Source organism: Topomyia yanbarensis, chromosome 1, assembly GCF_030247195.1.
Source record: "Topomyia yanbarensis strain Yona2022 chromosome 1, ASM3024719v1, whole genome shotgun sequence".
Classification (NCBI taxonomy): domain Eukaryota; kingdom Metazoa; phylum Arthropoda; class Insecta; order Diptera; family Culicidae; genus Topomyia; species Topomyia yanbarensis.
The window spans coordinates 198,782,897-198,800,007 of NC_080670.1; the positions used below are offsets into that span (position 1 = coordinate 198,782,897).

Consider the following 17,111-nt stretch of genomic DNA (forward strand, 5'->3'; position numbering starts at 1 on the left):
TTTTCAACGAGATCGTTATTATATAACACAGTTTAGGTATGCTAGTGAAAAGTGCTGTTATTTTAAAGTGTTTTAATACATTAAATTAATTTTGGAAACCGGGTGTGTAACGTTGAAATTGGATTTTATTTTTTGAAGCGAATTTTCAAAGCAGTTTTTCTCGATTCGATGTCAGTGCTGTTTAAACCCTTTGGTTTGTTCACGATATCAGTATTATCTTAAAGAAGGATAAAAATACTACATAATGAAAATAGAAAACATTTAAATAAGTGTTACTATTAATAAAAATCAATAAAATACAAAAACGGCGAAATCTACACTCGACTGTAAACAAACTACCAAACGTGTTACGCCTAATTTTTTCAATGCAGTGTATACGGGCGAAATTGACATCAACGTTTGATTACAAGGCGGAAGCAAAAAATAAAAAATATTGTTTGAAATATTTGTAAAGTTTTTATGTTCAATCCAATTAAAATGGAATATACACGTCAAGTAAATTCGGAATTCGATGGATTCGCAATGCTTCTGGGTATCATTAATGAATTGTTAAAAAATGTCCGCTTTACTAATAGAACTTTTTTCACACACCCTAGACGCTGCAGCGCTTCTTCTAGAGCCTAATAATGGCACCAGACTTAATACTTGTGAAAAAGCAAATTCTGCTTCTCTGGTATGTAGTACTCCATCAGTTGGATGTAACGAAGAGATATGCACGAGTGAATTTAGGGCGCATGATACCGACCGTGATGCACTTCGCTCGCTACCTGATGCGTATGTTCCGATTCACCTCGGCCAATCGAATCGGTCCAGCAGGGGACTCGAACCTTCGATCAAGTCAAAACAGTTGCGTGAAAGGTATAATTTTACATTATTCATCCATTTGTTGAATTTAATGTTCCGTTATAATGATCACAGACGTGACAGTCAGCTACAATGCAGTGCTTCCACTGTGAGCCAGCTAGAAGTTTCGAAGACGCGTAATGTTGACCGCAGTTCACTTCGCTCTCTACCTTATGCGTATCCTCCGATTCACCTTGGAGAGTCGAAACGGTCGAGCGGGAGACTCGAACCTTCGGTCAAGTCGAGAGAGCTGCTTGAAAGGTATGGTTTTACATAATTCACTCAATTGTAGATTTTAATGTTCCGTTATAATGATCACAGACATGACAGTCAGCTACAATGCAGTGCTTCCACTGTGAGCCAGCTAGAAGTTTCGAAGACGGGTGATCTAGATCGAAGTTCACTTCGCTCTCTACCCTATACATATCCTATTCAGCGTGGACAATCTAAACGGTCGAGCATGCTATTCGAACCTTCGATCAATTCGGGACCGCTTCTTCAAAAGTATGTGTTTTCTTCAATTAACCAATTATGGAATTCAATGTTTTAATTCTATTGCAGACATGGTAATCAGCTGCAATTCCGTGAATCCTCTCGGAGCCAATTGGAATACCGAAGTCCTTCTCAGTCGTTTGCTTATACAAGTTCACAAGTTCAGCTCGAACAATTAATCGAATCGGAATCGTTTATCAAAAGGTATGTCGTTTCAATGCATTTTAAATTAATAAAGCCAGACTACGAACGTGCCCCATGTATCAATCTGCTCCTTTCTCTAATGATTTTATCAAACGCTGTTGCAACCGGTGATTGCAAGCAAGTTTCCGGCGATTCTTAGCAGGCGAGAATCATGCAATCGTCACACTCTCTGGCTGCGGACTACTTCGAGCGTCAGTGGTTGTTCAATCACAGAGAACAGACATAAGCTAAAACAAACTTCCGAAAAACCTGTGTCAACATTGGAATGAAAATACCTTGAAAATCATCAAATATTCAGAAGCCAATTCTATTCTTTGTAGCAATGAACTGATTTTCCCGTTAGATAACTTTTTGAGCCCGCCAATTGTCATACTTTTTCTCAGTATCAGCAGATGCTCAACTCCATCAATGGATGGGTAGGAAAGTCTTTGAAATCGAGCACTGCTGTAGTCGTATTCCGCAGTCACAGATTTTTGGGGACCTATTCTCACAGTCACGTCACTTGGTGACTAGAACAAAATTTCCTTCTAGTCACTAAGTGACGTGACTGTGAGAATAGGGCCCTTGTTCCTTGAATTCGTTCATTTCTATAGAAGTACTATACACTAGAATAATAAGACTGATCACCTGAAACAGCAACAGCTCCAATTTCTCTAATCAAGATTGAAATTAGTAGGTTTAAAAGGGCCCAGCAATAATACCAGCCTTGGGGGCCGAAGCGGCTCTCGACGGCTCTGTGACCATAACAGAACTTTTGTGGATTGAATTCTTTTTATTTCAATTAACTAGTTTTGAGTTAATACCACTTATTGCGTTATTTCAGATCTGTCAACCAGTCGGTTGGATATGTAAAAGAAACAACCTCCAGTCAAAATTATCTCCGCGATTACACATCACGATCTCGTGCGTGCGCTCTAACCGAGCTGGAAGTCTCGTTGAAGCAGGCACATGAAATTACACACAATCCTCTTCGCTCGCTTCCATCTCCGTATCCTTCGATCCAGGTTGGAAATTCCACATTGAGTCAACTGGGCATTTCGTTTAGGTGATACAGTAAATGTTGCGTATTACAATCAACTCATTGTATTATATTTCAGAGACGTTTATGCATCGACACCACGAAGCTTAAAGCTAGTACCCGAAATATCACATGATGATTCTCCGTGCGCATTATCACTACCTACGGATCTCCCAGAATCAGATTCCGAATGTGATGTAGATGAGAATACGAGAGAAATACATATAGGCGACGTTACGATACTGAACGATTTTATTGTTGACGAGTGCTTCGAAAAGTATCGTAACGAAACCGTTATCGATGATTTGTGCAATGAGGAACCACTTAGGCAGCCTGGCGATCTAGGTTTCGAAGAACTTGAAGCAAATGTTGACGTTAAGCGGAAGAAGCATGATCAACGTGAAGCACGAAAGATTGCAAAAGCTAAAGGGTTAGAGTTCGTACGCACAGACGGAACAATAATACCAGCAAGATGTATTAAACCTCCCTGCAATTGTTCTAAGTTAAAGTGCTACGAAAAATATTCTGCAGAGGTCAGATCACAATTGCTGCGTAATCTGCTCCAGTTGAATCCCTCCGGCCAGAACCAATTTTTGAGTAGTCACATGGCCATTCAGTTTACATCTCGCCCAACGGTACAGTATGACAATTTTGATATTTAAAAAAATAATGAGAATGATTTTTATAGGTACTCAACTCCAGAAGAATGTTCTCGCGTACGTATTATTTACCTGCCGTCAACGGTCGAATTCATGTATGCAAAGGCATGTTCATGGCTACATTCGACGTAAAAGATAAAAAACTTCGTGTTCTCGCTGAAAAGCAGCTAGAAGGAATGGGGATTTCAGCTGACGATCTTAGAGCAAACTGTTCGAATTCAAGGAAGATAACAGAGGAACACATAAACTACATCAAATCACATATTAGATCGTTCCCTGCGTACACTTCGCACTACTCGCGAGAGAAGACGTCCAAGTTATACTTAAGTAGCGACCTATCTGTTATGAAACTGCACCAGCTTTATAAAAAAAATTGCGAAAAGGATAATCTGGAGCCAGTAGCATATAATACCTACCGACGAATTTTCAAAAGCTTGAATTTATCATTCAGAAAATTGAAGGCAGACACGTGCGGAACCTGTGACAAAATAGCGATACGCCTCAAGTTAGCTACGGAAGAAGAGAGGATGCCAATTGAAGAGGAGCGAGACGAGCATCATAGAAAGGCTCAAACTACCTATGCGATGAAAAAAGCTGACGTCCAGGAAGCAAAAAAAAAATATGAAGTTCGCACAGCTTCTTTTGATTTGCAAAAGTGCCTTCCGACGCCTCACTTACAGAGCGGAATAGCATTCTATTCGCGGCAGCTGTACACGCTGAACTTCACGATTTTTGACACGTTCAAGGGTAAAAACAGTGTGACTTGTTTTTTATGGGACGAAACAAAAGCTAAACGCGGGTCCCAGGAAATAGGATCGTGCATTTTGCGCGATCTTAATACAATGGACGCTAGCATAAAAGTTTTAAATTATTACTCCGATCGTTGTGCAGGGCAGAACCACAACCTTACATTATGCATGTTTTTTTCATATTACATGCATAAGTGTCGTGTGGGGAGCAGAGAGCTGACGATACGCCATAAGTTTATGGTCAGCGGTCACTCCCACATGGAGGTAGACTCTGCTCACGCACTCATTGAAAAAGCAAAGAAACGACACACGGGGAACATTGAGACGCCCAGAGATTGGGCTGTGTTTATTGCGTCCATTGAGCGGAAGGTGCCATTCGTAGTAACTGAGATGGAACAGAAGGATTTCCTGGCCATTCGAAGCCTAGAACAGTTTTTTAAGCGCCCAAAGCACAATGATGCTGGAGAAACTGTCAAGTTTAAAGATATTTCGTATTTTGAGTACCGTTCTATGGTTCCTGGAATAGTGTACTTTAAATATAATCTAGACGATGAACATCTTATGTCATTCGACATGAATCATACATTTTGGGACCCCAAAATAACTTTGCTCCCTATTAATGTGGAACCGCTTCCTTTGGCGAAGGAAAAGTTGGAGGACCTGAGGAAACTCCTTGACTATGTATCGAACAAAGTGTACTACACAACGTTACTCGACCAGCTAAAGCCGAGAAAAAAAGGAAGGCGTTGCAAAACCGACATCATGGACCACTTCGATAACGATTTGTACACAAGTGATGTAGAATGTGAAGATGTAGTATAAATATACCTTCAAAACGCTCGTTATGGAAGTTCTAGTGTACTAGATCTGAAATATTTATTAAATTTAAAATAAAATACACAGGCTTTCACATATTTTTAGTTCCACTTCGCCATTGTATCCGAAATAACCTGTAAATCACAACCATGTTGCTGTCGCATAAGATCCATAATTCGATCGCGGCGTTTTTGTTTAATTGTTGATGCAATACTATTTATTAACCTGATTTCCGTGTCGGCTCGATTTGACCTCGATCATTTTGAGGACTAACGTTTTACTATAATTGCCAACATTGCCGATGATGATAGTAGCCTTGTTTAAATAACGATCGCTCCGCTCAGCGAAGTAATTATTATTACCCGTTAGTTAGTAATCATTCACTAGATTTATGGTCATCATGTTTCCAAGTATACTTGTCTCGTATCGTATTGCGGATATGTGGTTATCCGAACGTTTTTTTGCTTCTGCTTGGTCAGTAGACACAGCAGCTGGAATAATAGAAAATAGACGGATATCAGGTCAAGGAAGACTCAATTTTGGTTAAGTCAATCGATAAGCGGAAGTTACTTACCCAGGAGCAAAAATTGATACTGGCGCTTTAAACCATCTGTCCGATTTTGCGGCCTTTGTCGTTGCAATCGCCACCTAACCGTAACTGAGGTGCCCCGGCATAAGAGAATGCGTTTGCTTCCCTTTTCAATAACTGTAAAAACCCAAATTGCGGATCTGAGCGAAGCAGAATTTTTTATAGAAACCGATCCGTATTGTTATGACAACAGTCAATTTCGCCTTGCAGTATCGCCTGTAAACAAAAACCAAATGCTTGATTCGCCTAAGAGGAAAATTAAATTTCCCCTCGGGCGAACACTTCATTCGGTTTTCAATTTCAGGCGACACTGCCGGGCGAAATTGAGTGTCGTCAATACAAGAGGGCAATATGAAAATGGCCTAATCAACATCTAATGAACACACTCGGCGAAAGATATATTTCTCGATTTTTTCAACGATATCGTTATTATATTAAACAGTTTAGGTATGCTGGTGAAAACTAGTGTTATTTTAAAGTGTTTTAACACATTTAGAAACCCAGTATGTAAACAACGTGGAAATACGATTTAATTTTCTGAAGCGAATTTTCAAAGTGGTTTTTCTCGATTTGATGTCAGTGCGGCTTAAGCCCTTTGGTCGGTTCATGATCGATTTGACAGTTGGCGCGTGTGAACAAAAGGTAAAGTAAACAAAAACATGGGTCAGTAGTAAAGGAAAATATAGCCTGGATAGTAATAGTTGGAAAAAGTAGAAAGTTAAATTACACTGAAATTGCGGCAGGAAGAATAACACAGCTCAAAGTTGTAAGAGTATAAAGCTGTAAACACAGCGAGGAAAATCATAAACAGTGATGTGAGAAAATAGGTTAATTTGTACCTTTGCCTCCCCTTATCACAGCGACCCGTATAGCGGTAGATACGACTATGCAGGAAGTGTGGAAAATAGAGAGAGTAATTTGTTTAAGGAACCAATTTTCGAACAATTGTGAACAAAGCGTTACTTCCGAACACTGTTTACGAAGTGCGTAATCGGAAAGTCAAGCTAACTCTACCTAAATCCGTGAGCCAAGTTATACACAAATACATGGAAATATCCTTTTTCTGTAAATCGCTGCCGGCCAGTGTTAGAGATAGTATAGTTAACACACACAAGCTGATTTTAAATACGAAGAATGATTTCAGTACACAAAGTTAGTTGAATCTATCTTATTTGAGCTGCTTACGTTTTTTACTATAGTTCTATCCTTGTTCAGAGCCGAATACTTGTACAACTTAGAAACGGTAAAATGAAATATTTTAATGATTTTTCCAGATATTAAAGACTGAGCATCGAACCACGTTTGTGTGCAGGTCGTTTTGTGGCTCGATCGAGATCGTGTTTCGGAAAATTCACGGTAGTGTGTGTGTTGCGAGCAGTAATATCTGCGAAAGTGTCCGCCTGTGGTTCGAGTGCTTTTGTATGGTGCTAGATCGCCGTTTGTGGGAAGCAAAGTGAAAAGGAGCTTTCGCTTCCCCAATTAACCGCAGGGGTAAGCCGAACGAGCCTTACTCTCTTTTCCAGCTAACAGCCAAGGAGGGCGAAACAGGTTGGACAACGGATCCGCCTGGGAAGAACACTACGGTTTCTTCTGGGATTCTTTGCGGGGAGCAATCGAATTCGGTGATTTGTCACCATTGTCGCTAGGGAGGTTCCAACTAACGAGCCACGCTCACTTCCCTACCTAATTGCAAAGGACCGCTACCGGAGCAGCAAATAATCCAAGGAGAACTCGGCCATTGCTTTCCCGACCGGTTCGACGAGACCACTCACCTTTCCGCCCAGCAGTAGCAGTTCAACAGCAGCAGCAGCAGTGGAGAGAATTAGGAGAAAATAAACACGGTAAAATTTAATTTATTTGTTTTTTCCGTTTTTGTTTGTTGTGTTACGAAATTCCGGTAGAAACACCTAGGCCGCCCTGATAAGAAGGGTCTGCCGGGCAAACCGAACTCGAGTAGTGGGAAACCGCAACGTACGTATTAGAGTTCGTTAAGTCAAATTGGAAGGAATTGGTCGGGCCTGTCGTATTTATTAATAGAATCCTGTTCAGTGATGCCAGATCGAGTAGTCGTACCAGGGGATCTTGATCCTAACATCAGAGTGGTAGAGGTGGTTTGGCGAGGTCTCCCCCGCGTGGGGAGAGTAGTGGAGCGACAATTGCTGCATCTGATAGCACCAGTGACCCCCCAGCAGTGGTAGGAAATAGCCCTACCAACGCACTGGACGGGCCACTATCGGCGATGCGAAAAGTGGTGGAGCAGCTCGATTCAATAATCGAGTTCACTAGCGCAAAGTAAAATATAAGCAAGGAGCTGAAGCAGAGCCTCCTGGTGCTCCGGAAAGCTGTTCGTGTCGCGAGACAGGAACAGCAGGCTTACACCAAGAGGGTGGAATGTCGGGAGAAGTCCGACAGAGAAACCCAGATAGTGGCCTCCAAGAGGGAGGGAAGAGAGAAGGTCGACATAGGTACCCAGACAGGGGGCTTCACCTTCTATGGAGCAGCCATGTCGCTCGAAGCGGCGGTCGAGTTCCCCTCGAAGAGCAAAGGCACGGGTAGTCGCAAGACGGCGTCGAACGCGAAGCGCCCTAGGAAGGCGAGGGTGCAAAAACTGACACCACACGGCGTGCAACCGTTAAGGCCAAACGCCGTTTGGTCGAGGTAAGCGAGGGCGAGAGTTACCTCGCTGGGCAGAGCGGTGGTACCAGCAACCCGGCGCAACCGGGGCAGGGGGCGTAAACCCCTGGACGCTGGTCACCAAGAAGAAGTCGGCACCGACACCGGAGGTACCGCTGCCCGCGAAGAAGGCCAAGGATATAGGCGAGGCCTTGTGGTTAAAAACCGACAAGGACAAATATGCCGACGTCCTAAAGTCGATGAAGGCGGCCGAAAGCCTTTCGGCCCTTGGGAAAGATGTGCGTAGCGTGAGATGCACCACAGGAGAAATGCTTCTGGTGCTGAAGCGAGGCGCACAATCTAGTGCGGTGTACAAGGCCTTAGCCCAAGAGGTCCTTGGTGAAGGCGCCCAGGTCAGGTCGCTAGGAGCGGAAATGACTCTCCAGTGCAAGCATCTGGACGAGTTCACGACCGCAGAAGATGTCGTCGCAGCCGTCAAGGAGCAATGCGACGTGACAATCGAGCGGGCCTCTGTGCGTTTTAGAGGGAGACCCTCTGGCACCCAAGTACCCTACCTCAGGCTACTAAAGGCGGATGCCAAAAAGGTAACCGAGAAAGGTAAGCTGAAGATCGGCTGGTCGGTATGCCCAATTAGCATACCCCAGCCGCCTTCAGTGGATAGGTGCTATCGATGCCCGGAGTCCGGCCAGCAGCAAGGGCATAGACAGGAGCAAACTATGTCGTCACTGCGGCGAGGAGGGGCATAAGGAGCGGGGTTGCACTAAGGCGCACAAGTGCCTTATCTGCACCGCTAAGAAGCAAGCCCGTAATCATGCTATAGGCGGACCGTCGTGTCCCTTCGGTGAGGCAAATAAGAAGAAGCCGTGAACGTTACACAGCTAAATCTTAACCATTGTGCAGCAGCCCAACAGCTGCTGTGGCAGTCGGTCTCGGAGTCGAGGACAGATGTCGCCCTCCTATCAGACCCGTACAACATCCCTGCCGGCAACGGCAATTGGGTGTCGGACGGGTCTGGAATGGTGGCGATCTGTACAACGGGACGGTTCCCGGTTCAAGAGATAATACACTCCTCCACCGAGGGTGTTGCGATTGCCAAGATCAATGGTGTGTTTTATTGCAGCTGCTACGCTCCACCAAGGTGGCCCATAGAACAGTTCAACCAGATGATCGACAGGTTCTCGTCAGACCTAGTGGGCCGGAAACCGGTAGTCATAGCGGGAGACTTTAACGCTTGGGCAGTGGAGTGGGGCAGCCGCTGTGCAAATAGCAGGTGCCAAGCGCTAATGGAGGCGCTTGCGAAACTCGATACTATGCTAGCTAATAATGGCTCCTGGCAGATCATTTCAGTGGCTCAGTTGGATATTTTACGGTGACGTCACAAATGAATTCGAGAGTTCATTTTTGACAGTTCGCTTGTACTGTTTATATGGACTTTGAAAAATTCTTTGCGATTTGCTTCGAGCGAATCTAGTCGTCCATAAAATTTTCCTATGTCCATGTAAACAGCACAAGTGAACTGTCAAGAAAAGTGAGGTTAGCTGTGTCGTCTATACTGATGGCTCCAAAGACGGCAACACAGTAGGCGCAACAGTATTTGAAGAACACTCAACAATCGATTGGCCTTCTGCCGCAATGCTGTGTTTTTTTTTCAGCCGACGCATTCGCAATAAAAATAAACGCTAACGGCATACCACACGTCCAACGACCTACTAATAATGTTCGATTCGGCTAGCTGTCTATCAGCAATCCATATCCCAGCACCCGTGAATCCAGGAGATTGAGAATATGCTTCGAAACCGTCCAATCAAGCTGTGCTGGATTCCAGGTCACGCTGACGTTCTCAGTCACGAAGAATCAGACCGACTCGCAGGTGAAACCAGGGACAATGCTTCGTTGGGAATATCCGTTCCAGGACCGTGGTTCTTTGTAGTTTCGAAAGCAATTTTAAACAAACTATCATTAAAAGGTATTGAATATTTTTCTTTCGATTAGCGATTATTAGTTTTAGAAGTGTACAGTTCGCTTTATACATCTTCCTGAATTGGCTACACTAAACGTCTGGCTTAACCTATAACAAAGAACCGCTAATATTCATACAACAAGAAAAATGCGGGGATTGAAAATGAATTAGTCTCCTGAGGATCAACAATTACAGTGGTGACATGATTGGATGGAATATTTAATGAAATAGAGGATATGACTTCCCGGAGTTGGAAGTCAATTTTGTCGAGTTTCATCATATCAGAAACGCTGAACTGCTCATGTTCGAGAAGTTAAAAACAACACTAATTTTCGCTACTTTATAGAACTGCTCGCAATGTTTAATTATGTCTCAAAAGCCAACTGGTGGATCCTGTCACTAGAGGCCCTCGATTTCGACAGCCATACGACAAAATACTTTTCCAAGCATGGAAAAATGTCAATGTCAAGTACATAGGTCATGTCTGAAACTTTAATCGGCTTAGTGAAAATTTATTTCCACCCTTTTCAAAAGTTTATGAGGGTTGATATTTACGACTGTATATACCACAAATCAGACTTTCATTGTGCCTACCGACACCGGTTCGTCATTCGATTTCGCCCAAAATTCCTAGAAGGTAACCAAGCGGTGGCAAAATTCGACAGAAAAATAAAATTCAAAACATTAGCCTCTGTTTAGGTAAAAGATTACTATTCCAGTATGCAGTATTCGTTCCACCCCTACCAAGAACTAACTACGCGGAAAATTACAACACCGAACGAAACGTCACGTTTGAAAAGCAGCTTACTGTGATGAACGGCTGGTAGCTGCCATCGTCGCCGCCGACTCCGCAGGCTATAAAAGAAATGTCATAAAAAATCGGCGAAATTAATCTTGCTTGTTTTGCAGCGCAGCAGCTTCTTATTATGTTTTCATTATGCGACAAAACTCCTGCGGCTCCCGTCGTTCCGTACGTGGGGGAGGCAAACCTAACGTTAATCAAAACTCTAGCAACTCGGATCGCTGGGGACGAGAGTGAGAGACAACCAGACCCGGCACGGTTACGCTAGTCATTGTTTTGGAAAAACTTGCGCATTGTTTTGAATACAAAAACACCAGACTTCGATGGTTGTTGTTGCATTGGAGTCGAAATTCCGATGGAAACCAATCAAAATTCCAAAACAAGTTTCGAACAAATTAGACTGGATGAATACAGCCCGAAGTTAGTCGATAAGGCCGAATCCCATTTTGCTCCAGTTACAGATTACACCACAATTAAGACAAAAGGAAAAAAAAACAGAAACCATTTGTCTGTGGCTAAGCGACAAGCCTGAAAGGACCATAAAGTAATTAGTGTTTTAATTTAATTACACTTTGCCCACTCGACCGCTTGATCTGCACTCCGACCGGATCCCCGGAACGGTTCAGAAGGACTATTTGAGAAAAAAAAACATCAAGCACTACGCTACGTGCCTCCGATGATGCGGGTGGACTATACAATCAAACCAGCCCCAGGGGGGAAGACCCTTTTTCTGTGTTGACCTTAACACGGCTTTGCGGTCGGTTCGGTCGGTCGGTCCGTCTGTCTGTCGGTCAGCCAGTAGTGGTGAACCCTTGCCAAAGAATCTCTACAACAAAGTGCTACTCGAAATGGTCAATATTTGCCTCCCTCCGAGTCGGTTCTCTCTTTTTTCATAGTAGTAGCTGAAATATGGAGCTGATTTTCTTCGTACAATGGAAAACTGATTCATGATTCTACCCGTCGTCAGCATAATATTTAGATTTCATTTTCAGAAGAGCTCGTTTGGAGCGGTTGGATGATAAGGACTCTTCAATTCACTAGTCAGCAGGCGTAGAAATTTACAGCAGGGATTTATTTGATGGTAACCGAGTCTTTTTTTACACCCAAAAGACTGTAACGCATTTGACGGATATTTTGATTTTTAGTAAAAATTCACGAATTTGAATTCTTTGATTAAACTGGAGATCAGCAGAGCATAAAACGAATGGAGATTTTGAGTTGATTTACGGAGCGTCTATCCAATATAAATAAAACATTCTAGAATCGCACGAGGCACGGTTTGCGACATGTCGTCGACAGCGGTTTCGGCTGCCTAAACGAGAAAAAAATTATTCCACAAGCACACAATCAAGTGGAAAACATGAATGCTGAATATTTTAAGAGAAATTCCACCCAATGCTGACACACATCGCTAGCTGTGCATTCGAAAAGACGAACACAAAAGCCTTTCTGCAAGGATTATTGTGGTGGATTCCCTCCTCCTCCTCCGTTGCACGTGTATTCCGGGTTATGCGCATGCAACCACAACAACAATAAAAAAAAACCAACCGACGATCCGATGTGCATCAAAACAAAATCGTAAATATGCCACACGGAAAAACTATGACGTGCTGGGCGCGCGAGGTCTGATCTGAGCAAAGTACAGCAAAGCCACAAAATATATCTAGTATGCCATGATTCGATGCAACTGCAGCAGTAGCAACTGCTCGGTAGCTTCACAGATACTATAGACTGGCACGGAGAGCACGAGTCGAACAGACCTGAAGGAGTGTGTGACAGATAAACGATAAAATATGATGTTTTCGTTTTTTCGTCTGTCCATGAAATTCAACTTCCTACTACTGCACTGAGATCGGATGGCTTCCGGATCAAGTTCGGCTTCGGGGTGTTGGTTGGCACGTGACAAGCGGGGTAATTTAAAGCGTGATATTTCGAGGGGGGATCTGTCGCTTCTGAATGTTTATTATATTTCCATTCAATTCAGTTTTGCATGAATTCATTTTTTCGAGTAGTTTTCGGTCTATTTTTACCATTTTTTTGTTAACCATTTTTGTTAACGACCTATTGAGTTAATTTGTCAACAGTTTTTTCGGCATTTAATTAGCAAGGGACTGGAAGGTGAAGTATATTTTTCAATATTTAGAGCCATAGTACTCAAGGGAGAGCAAGGTGTTGAAAGGAGAAAGTTTAGAAAAGCGTGGAAGGATCATATATGCAAGCTTAGAGCTCACCGGCGACTTAACCCTTTGTCTGCTACCGTAGTGGTCAAGGTCTTTTGGCATTAGAAATGCGAATCACCTGAGTCTACGGCATGTCCGAACAAGCGTAAAGTAACTTGTTACTTCATGCTGTCGGAACCGACTGTTTTATTTATATTGGATAGTCGGTTCCGACAGCATGAAGTAACAAGTTACTTTACGCTTGTTCGGACATGCCGTAGACTCAGGTGATTCGCATTTCTAATGCCAAAAGACCTTGACCACTACGGTAGCAGACAAAGGGTTAAGTCGCCGGTGAGCTCTAAGCTTGCATATATGATCCTTCCACGCTTTTCTAAACTTTCTCCTTTCAACACCTTGCTCTCCCTTGAGTACTATGGCTCTAAATATTGAAAAATATACTTCACCTTCCAGTCCCTTGCTAATTAGTTTTCGGTCATTCGAACAATTTTCCTTCTTCCAACAAATCAATGATATCCCATCTTGGTTGACAGTGCATATAAACTGTTAATTATCACTATTTCAATTCAAACTAATAAAAACACGTACACAGAGAATAGGGATCTTTAATTTGGAAAAATTGTGCCAGTTTTTCATATGTATTGGTAGCGGGTGTCCTTACGAGTACACTCATACCATTCTTAAACCTTAATTATTCTTTTATGATTTTTAAATTTAAAAAAACCAAATTAAACTCAACCAGCAAACTGACAGTTGTCCTACTAAATGACATATCTGCAAATCTATCGTTCGCCTCATTGTTAACCGGGACAGCACCCCACACAGCACGATCTGGTACTTTGTCAATCCGCTAGCAACCTGCCATCCCAAGTTTCATCTGCAAACTATGGTAGATCTGATAAGGCAACCTATAGGGTCGTGCAAGTCGCATGGGTTTGGATGTGTTATTGTCCTAAAAGGAAACAAACTAAAAAATGTTTTTTTCAATAGTTTCGGGCCAAAAAATTGAAAAAGGACTGAGATATTAACTCACGGTACTAATCTGCATCAGAATATGCCTTAACCCGCACACCCCTAAAGATCCCTATTAAAACAATGTAAAGAATTCAACTTCAATTTAAATACTTTCCGATTGTACTGCACTCATTATTGTCCAAAAATAAACGTCTAGAATTGATTAAAATGACTGACAGATAAAAGGTAAATAAAATTTTGAGGTCGGGTTTTCATACCAGAGATTCAACGTTGTTGGTCAAAAACTCAACGAGAGACTTGACTCTGTTGAATTATGTAATTGATAATTTTTTCAGTGTTCAAGATATATGTATCAGTTTTGTTTCAGTGTAGCGAGCACTGTCAAATGTCAGTTAGGAGAAACATGTGGTTTATATTTATGTCAGTCAGTACGAGTGAATGCGTTTAGCAGAAGATAAATCGCTAGAGTATTACCTAAGTTAGTGAGGTAAGCAAGGGAATTCAGTTTTTAGTTATCTCTATCACACTCTTCTTGGGAACGTTTGTTCCCAGTGGCCAAAAGCTTTGGAGATTAAAAGGAGCAGTATTGCTTATTTATTTGGAGAGCGGTCTTTTTGGTATGATTGATATCAAGATTTATTTCAGGTTTGAAAGAAATAATTTCTGGTTTACGTTTGATCTAGAAGGAGATTTCCTTTAGATCAATTGCAAATAGAATCCGCTGGATATATGACTACAAGTATATAGGCAGAAGACTTTCTACTAAATACTTGTATGTTGTTCCACTGGCTGTAGTCCACCTTGTTCCACACTCAGCCAAGGTCTTACCTTCAATAAGTTTGATTAGGAGTTGTTTGAGGTATACTCAAAACTGGGCAACATTACCATACATTTGAGGTTTACTTAACCCAATTTGAACTAGCAAAAATTTAGCATTCAGTTGTGAGTTTTGCCGTGGTTAAATGAAAGCTAGTTTCAAAGCTATATGTACCGAAATCTACTATATTAAATGATAACACAAGATTGAGTTGAAAGAATTTAATTTTAGATAGTTTTTCTTTTCCATGTACACGGAAACAAAAAACTACGTACAATTGAGCAATTAAAATTTAAGTTAAATCTATCCAATGTTGTGTACACCTAAAATTAGAAATTACCTCACAGGACAAATCTCGACGGAATTGCATATCTCGTTTCATTTTCGACAACAATAATAAATGCAAATGGGAAAGGCACAACAGAAGTGTACCCAATTTTGAGTTCAAGAACCTATTCCCTGGGTTGTTTTATTATTCTGTGCGGATCGTCGCTCGCTGAACAAGACGCCGTAGGTCGTTTGGTTGGCCGGTTCCATTCTCTGCCTCAGACGCCACGCAGACTACAATAGAGTGGATTAAAAAGAAGGGAGCACAAATTCCAGTGTCCTTGATTGGGTTTGAAGCGCTTTTCTGTTGTGCCTCGTTGAATTATTGTTGGCGCCGAGGAGTGTAAGGGGGGGGGGCGTTGGTGGTTACGTATTCTCTTTCCGCTGAATTTGTGTACGGTGTGCGGGTGACATTGTCGTTTTAATGATGGACATCGAACTGGAATCTGTGCTTTCATGTATGATTATAGAACCGAGCTGGCAGGTTTGATTCTGGCTGCTCTCTTTTCGTGTACCTTTGATGATCCGGAGAAGGGAGCGGGCGAGGAAGAGATTATTTGTATAAGGATTTCAAAGACATTTATGGTGGAACGTGAAATCGGGAAGAGACTTTTTCCCCTGTGAAATTTATGTATCATTAAAAGACACTTAAATTTAAGGAAGCCTGCCCGCCATTGCCCTAAATTGGTTGTAAATTAGCACTGATACAGCACCCGATTTTATGAACTCCCGATTTTGTCAGCCTCAAATAAAAATTCATTTGATGGGTGACGGCACCGGTGGTTAAGTGGTAAGCGTTACCGCCACTCATTCCAGTTGATCTAGGTTCAATCCCAGCCGAAGTCGTTGAGATTTTTCTAAGGAGAAAAAAATTTTGGTCACGTCTTCCTTCGGAAGGGAAGTAAAGCCGTTGGTCCCCGGTCCATGAGTTGATGGATCGATATTCGAGTCCAGATAGTAGAGTTACGTCTCTGTCCCTCTGTCGGTCACGTAGAAGTAGAATCCAACTTCTATACTTACTAACAAATATCCTCCTCCTGTGATACTTGTGGAGTGCGCAGTAGTATATACAGCCTTTTAGCAAAAGCAAGCATCGGACTAACATTCCTTTCCTTTCCTTCCGCGATCTACGTTCGGGCCTGGTCGGCGCCGGTATTGATCAATAAACTCTTTAGGAATACCAGGAGTTGTACATTGAAAGATGTTTCGCTACTTCCAAGCATAAGTATTTACTGATTCCCTGTGCAACTTCAGCTAGTCCAGATCGATAACGGAGTAGCCGCCAGGGGTGGTCGTACAAGCTCAAGCTCAAAATTCATTTGATGGGTTCTAGCAGACGAACCGGCTCAAATTCGAATAATCCTTTCCTGGGGCATATTTTTTTTATCTCAAAGATGCATTTTTTGCAATTTTGTTTTTAAAATTGTCCACTTGAAGATCTATAAGGGGAATTTATACTAAATAATCTGAAAGTGTTAGTCTAGCGGCTAAAGAAGAATATTATAAGATCAGCTTCGGTTTATTAAAAAAAATATGCTTCGATTTTATCAATGTATCCATTTTGTCAGCCTAAAATATACCACGAAACTGAAAAACCGGGTCCTAACTGAATTTTCAAAGAGCCTGCCCGCAATATGGGTTAATTAACGAATTTTCTATTTATACTAGCCCTAATGAAATTTTTAGTGCGGAGAGCGATTTGCTTCGTTATTTTATTATCTTGTGAACCGATTTAAGATTGAGATCTCTTCAAAGTAAACATCAGGATCGGCCAGTAAGGGGGCATGCAGCGACCCTATTTTAGCTTCACACTCTCGCTCGGTAAATGTTATTTTTGCTTAATATTTCATTTTAAGTTTTTTTCAGTTCGTCTAATTCCTCAATTTCGTTTTTCTTCTGTTTCATGTAACGTTCGCCTCATTTGCATCTTTTATTATTACCTTCGCGTGCGAAGCTTGGAAATCGAGTCCAGGTGAGCTGTGTACTGAGCAATTGACTTTACTGAATTGTCTAACCAGCTGAGTTCAGTAAACAGCTGAAAATTCA

General features: G+C 42.1%; 1 protein-coding gene across 5 annotated transcripts in view; it reads left to right on the forward strand.

Moving 5' to 3' along the window:
- Positions 1 to 17,111, forward strand: part of LOC131687346 (octopamine receptor Oamb) — a 356,370-nt gene that overhangs the window by 83,846 nt on the left and 255,413 nt on the right. The window contains exon 1 of one of the 5 annotated variants that reach the window (XM_058971436.1): positions 5,994 to 6,012. The exons of the other annotated variants lie outside the window; for them this stretch is intronic. The gene's annotated coding sequence lies outside the window, so the exon portion shown is untranslated. Of the gene's footprint in view, positions 1 to 5,993; positions 6,013 to 17,111 lie in introns of those variants that run through there. 5 annotated transcript variants of the gene reach the window in all.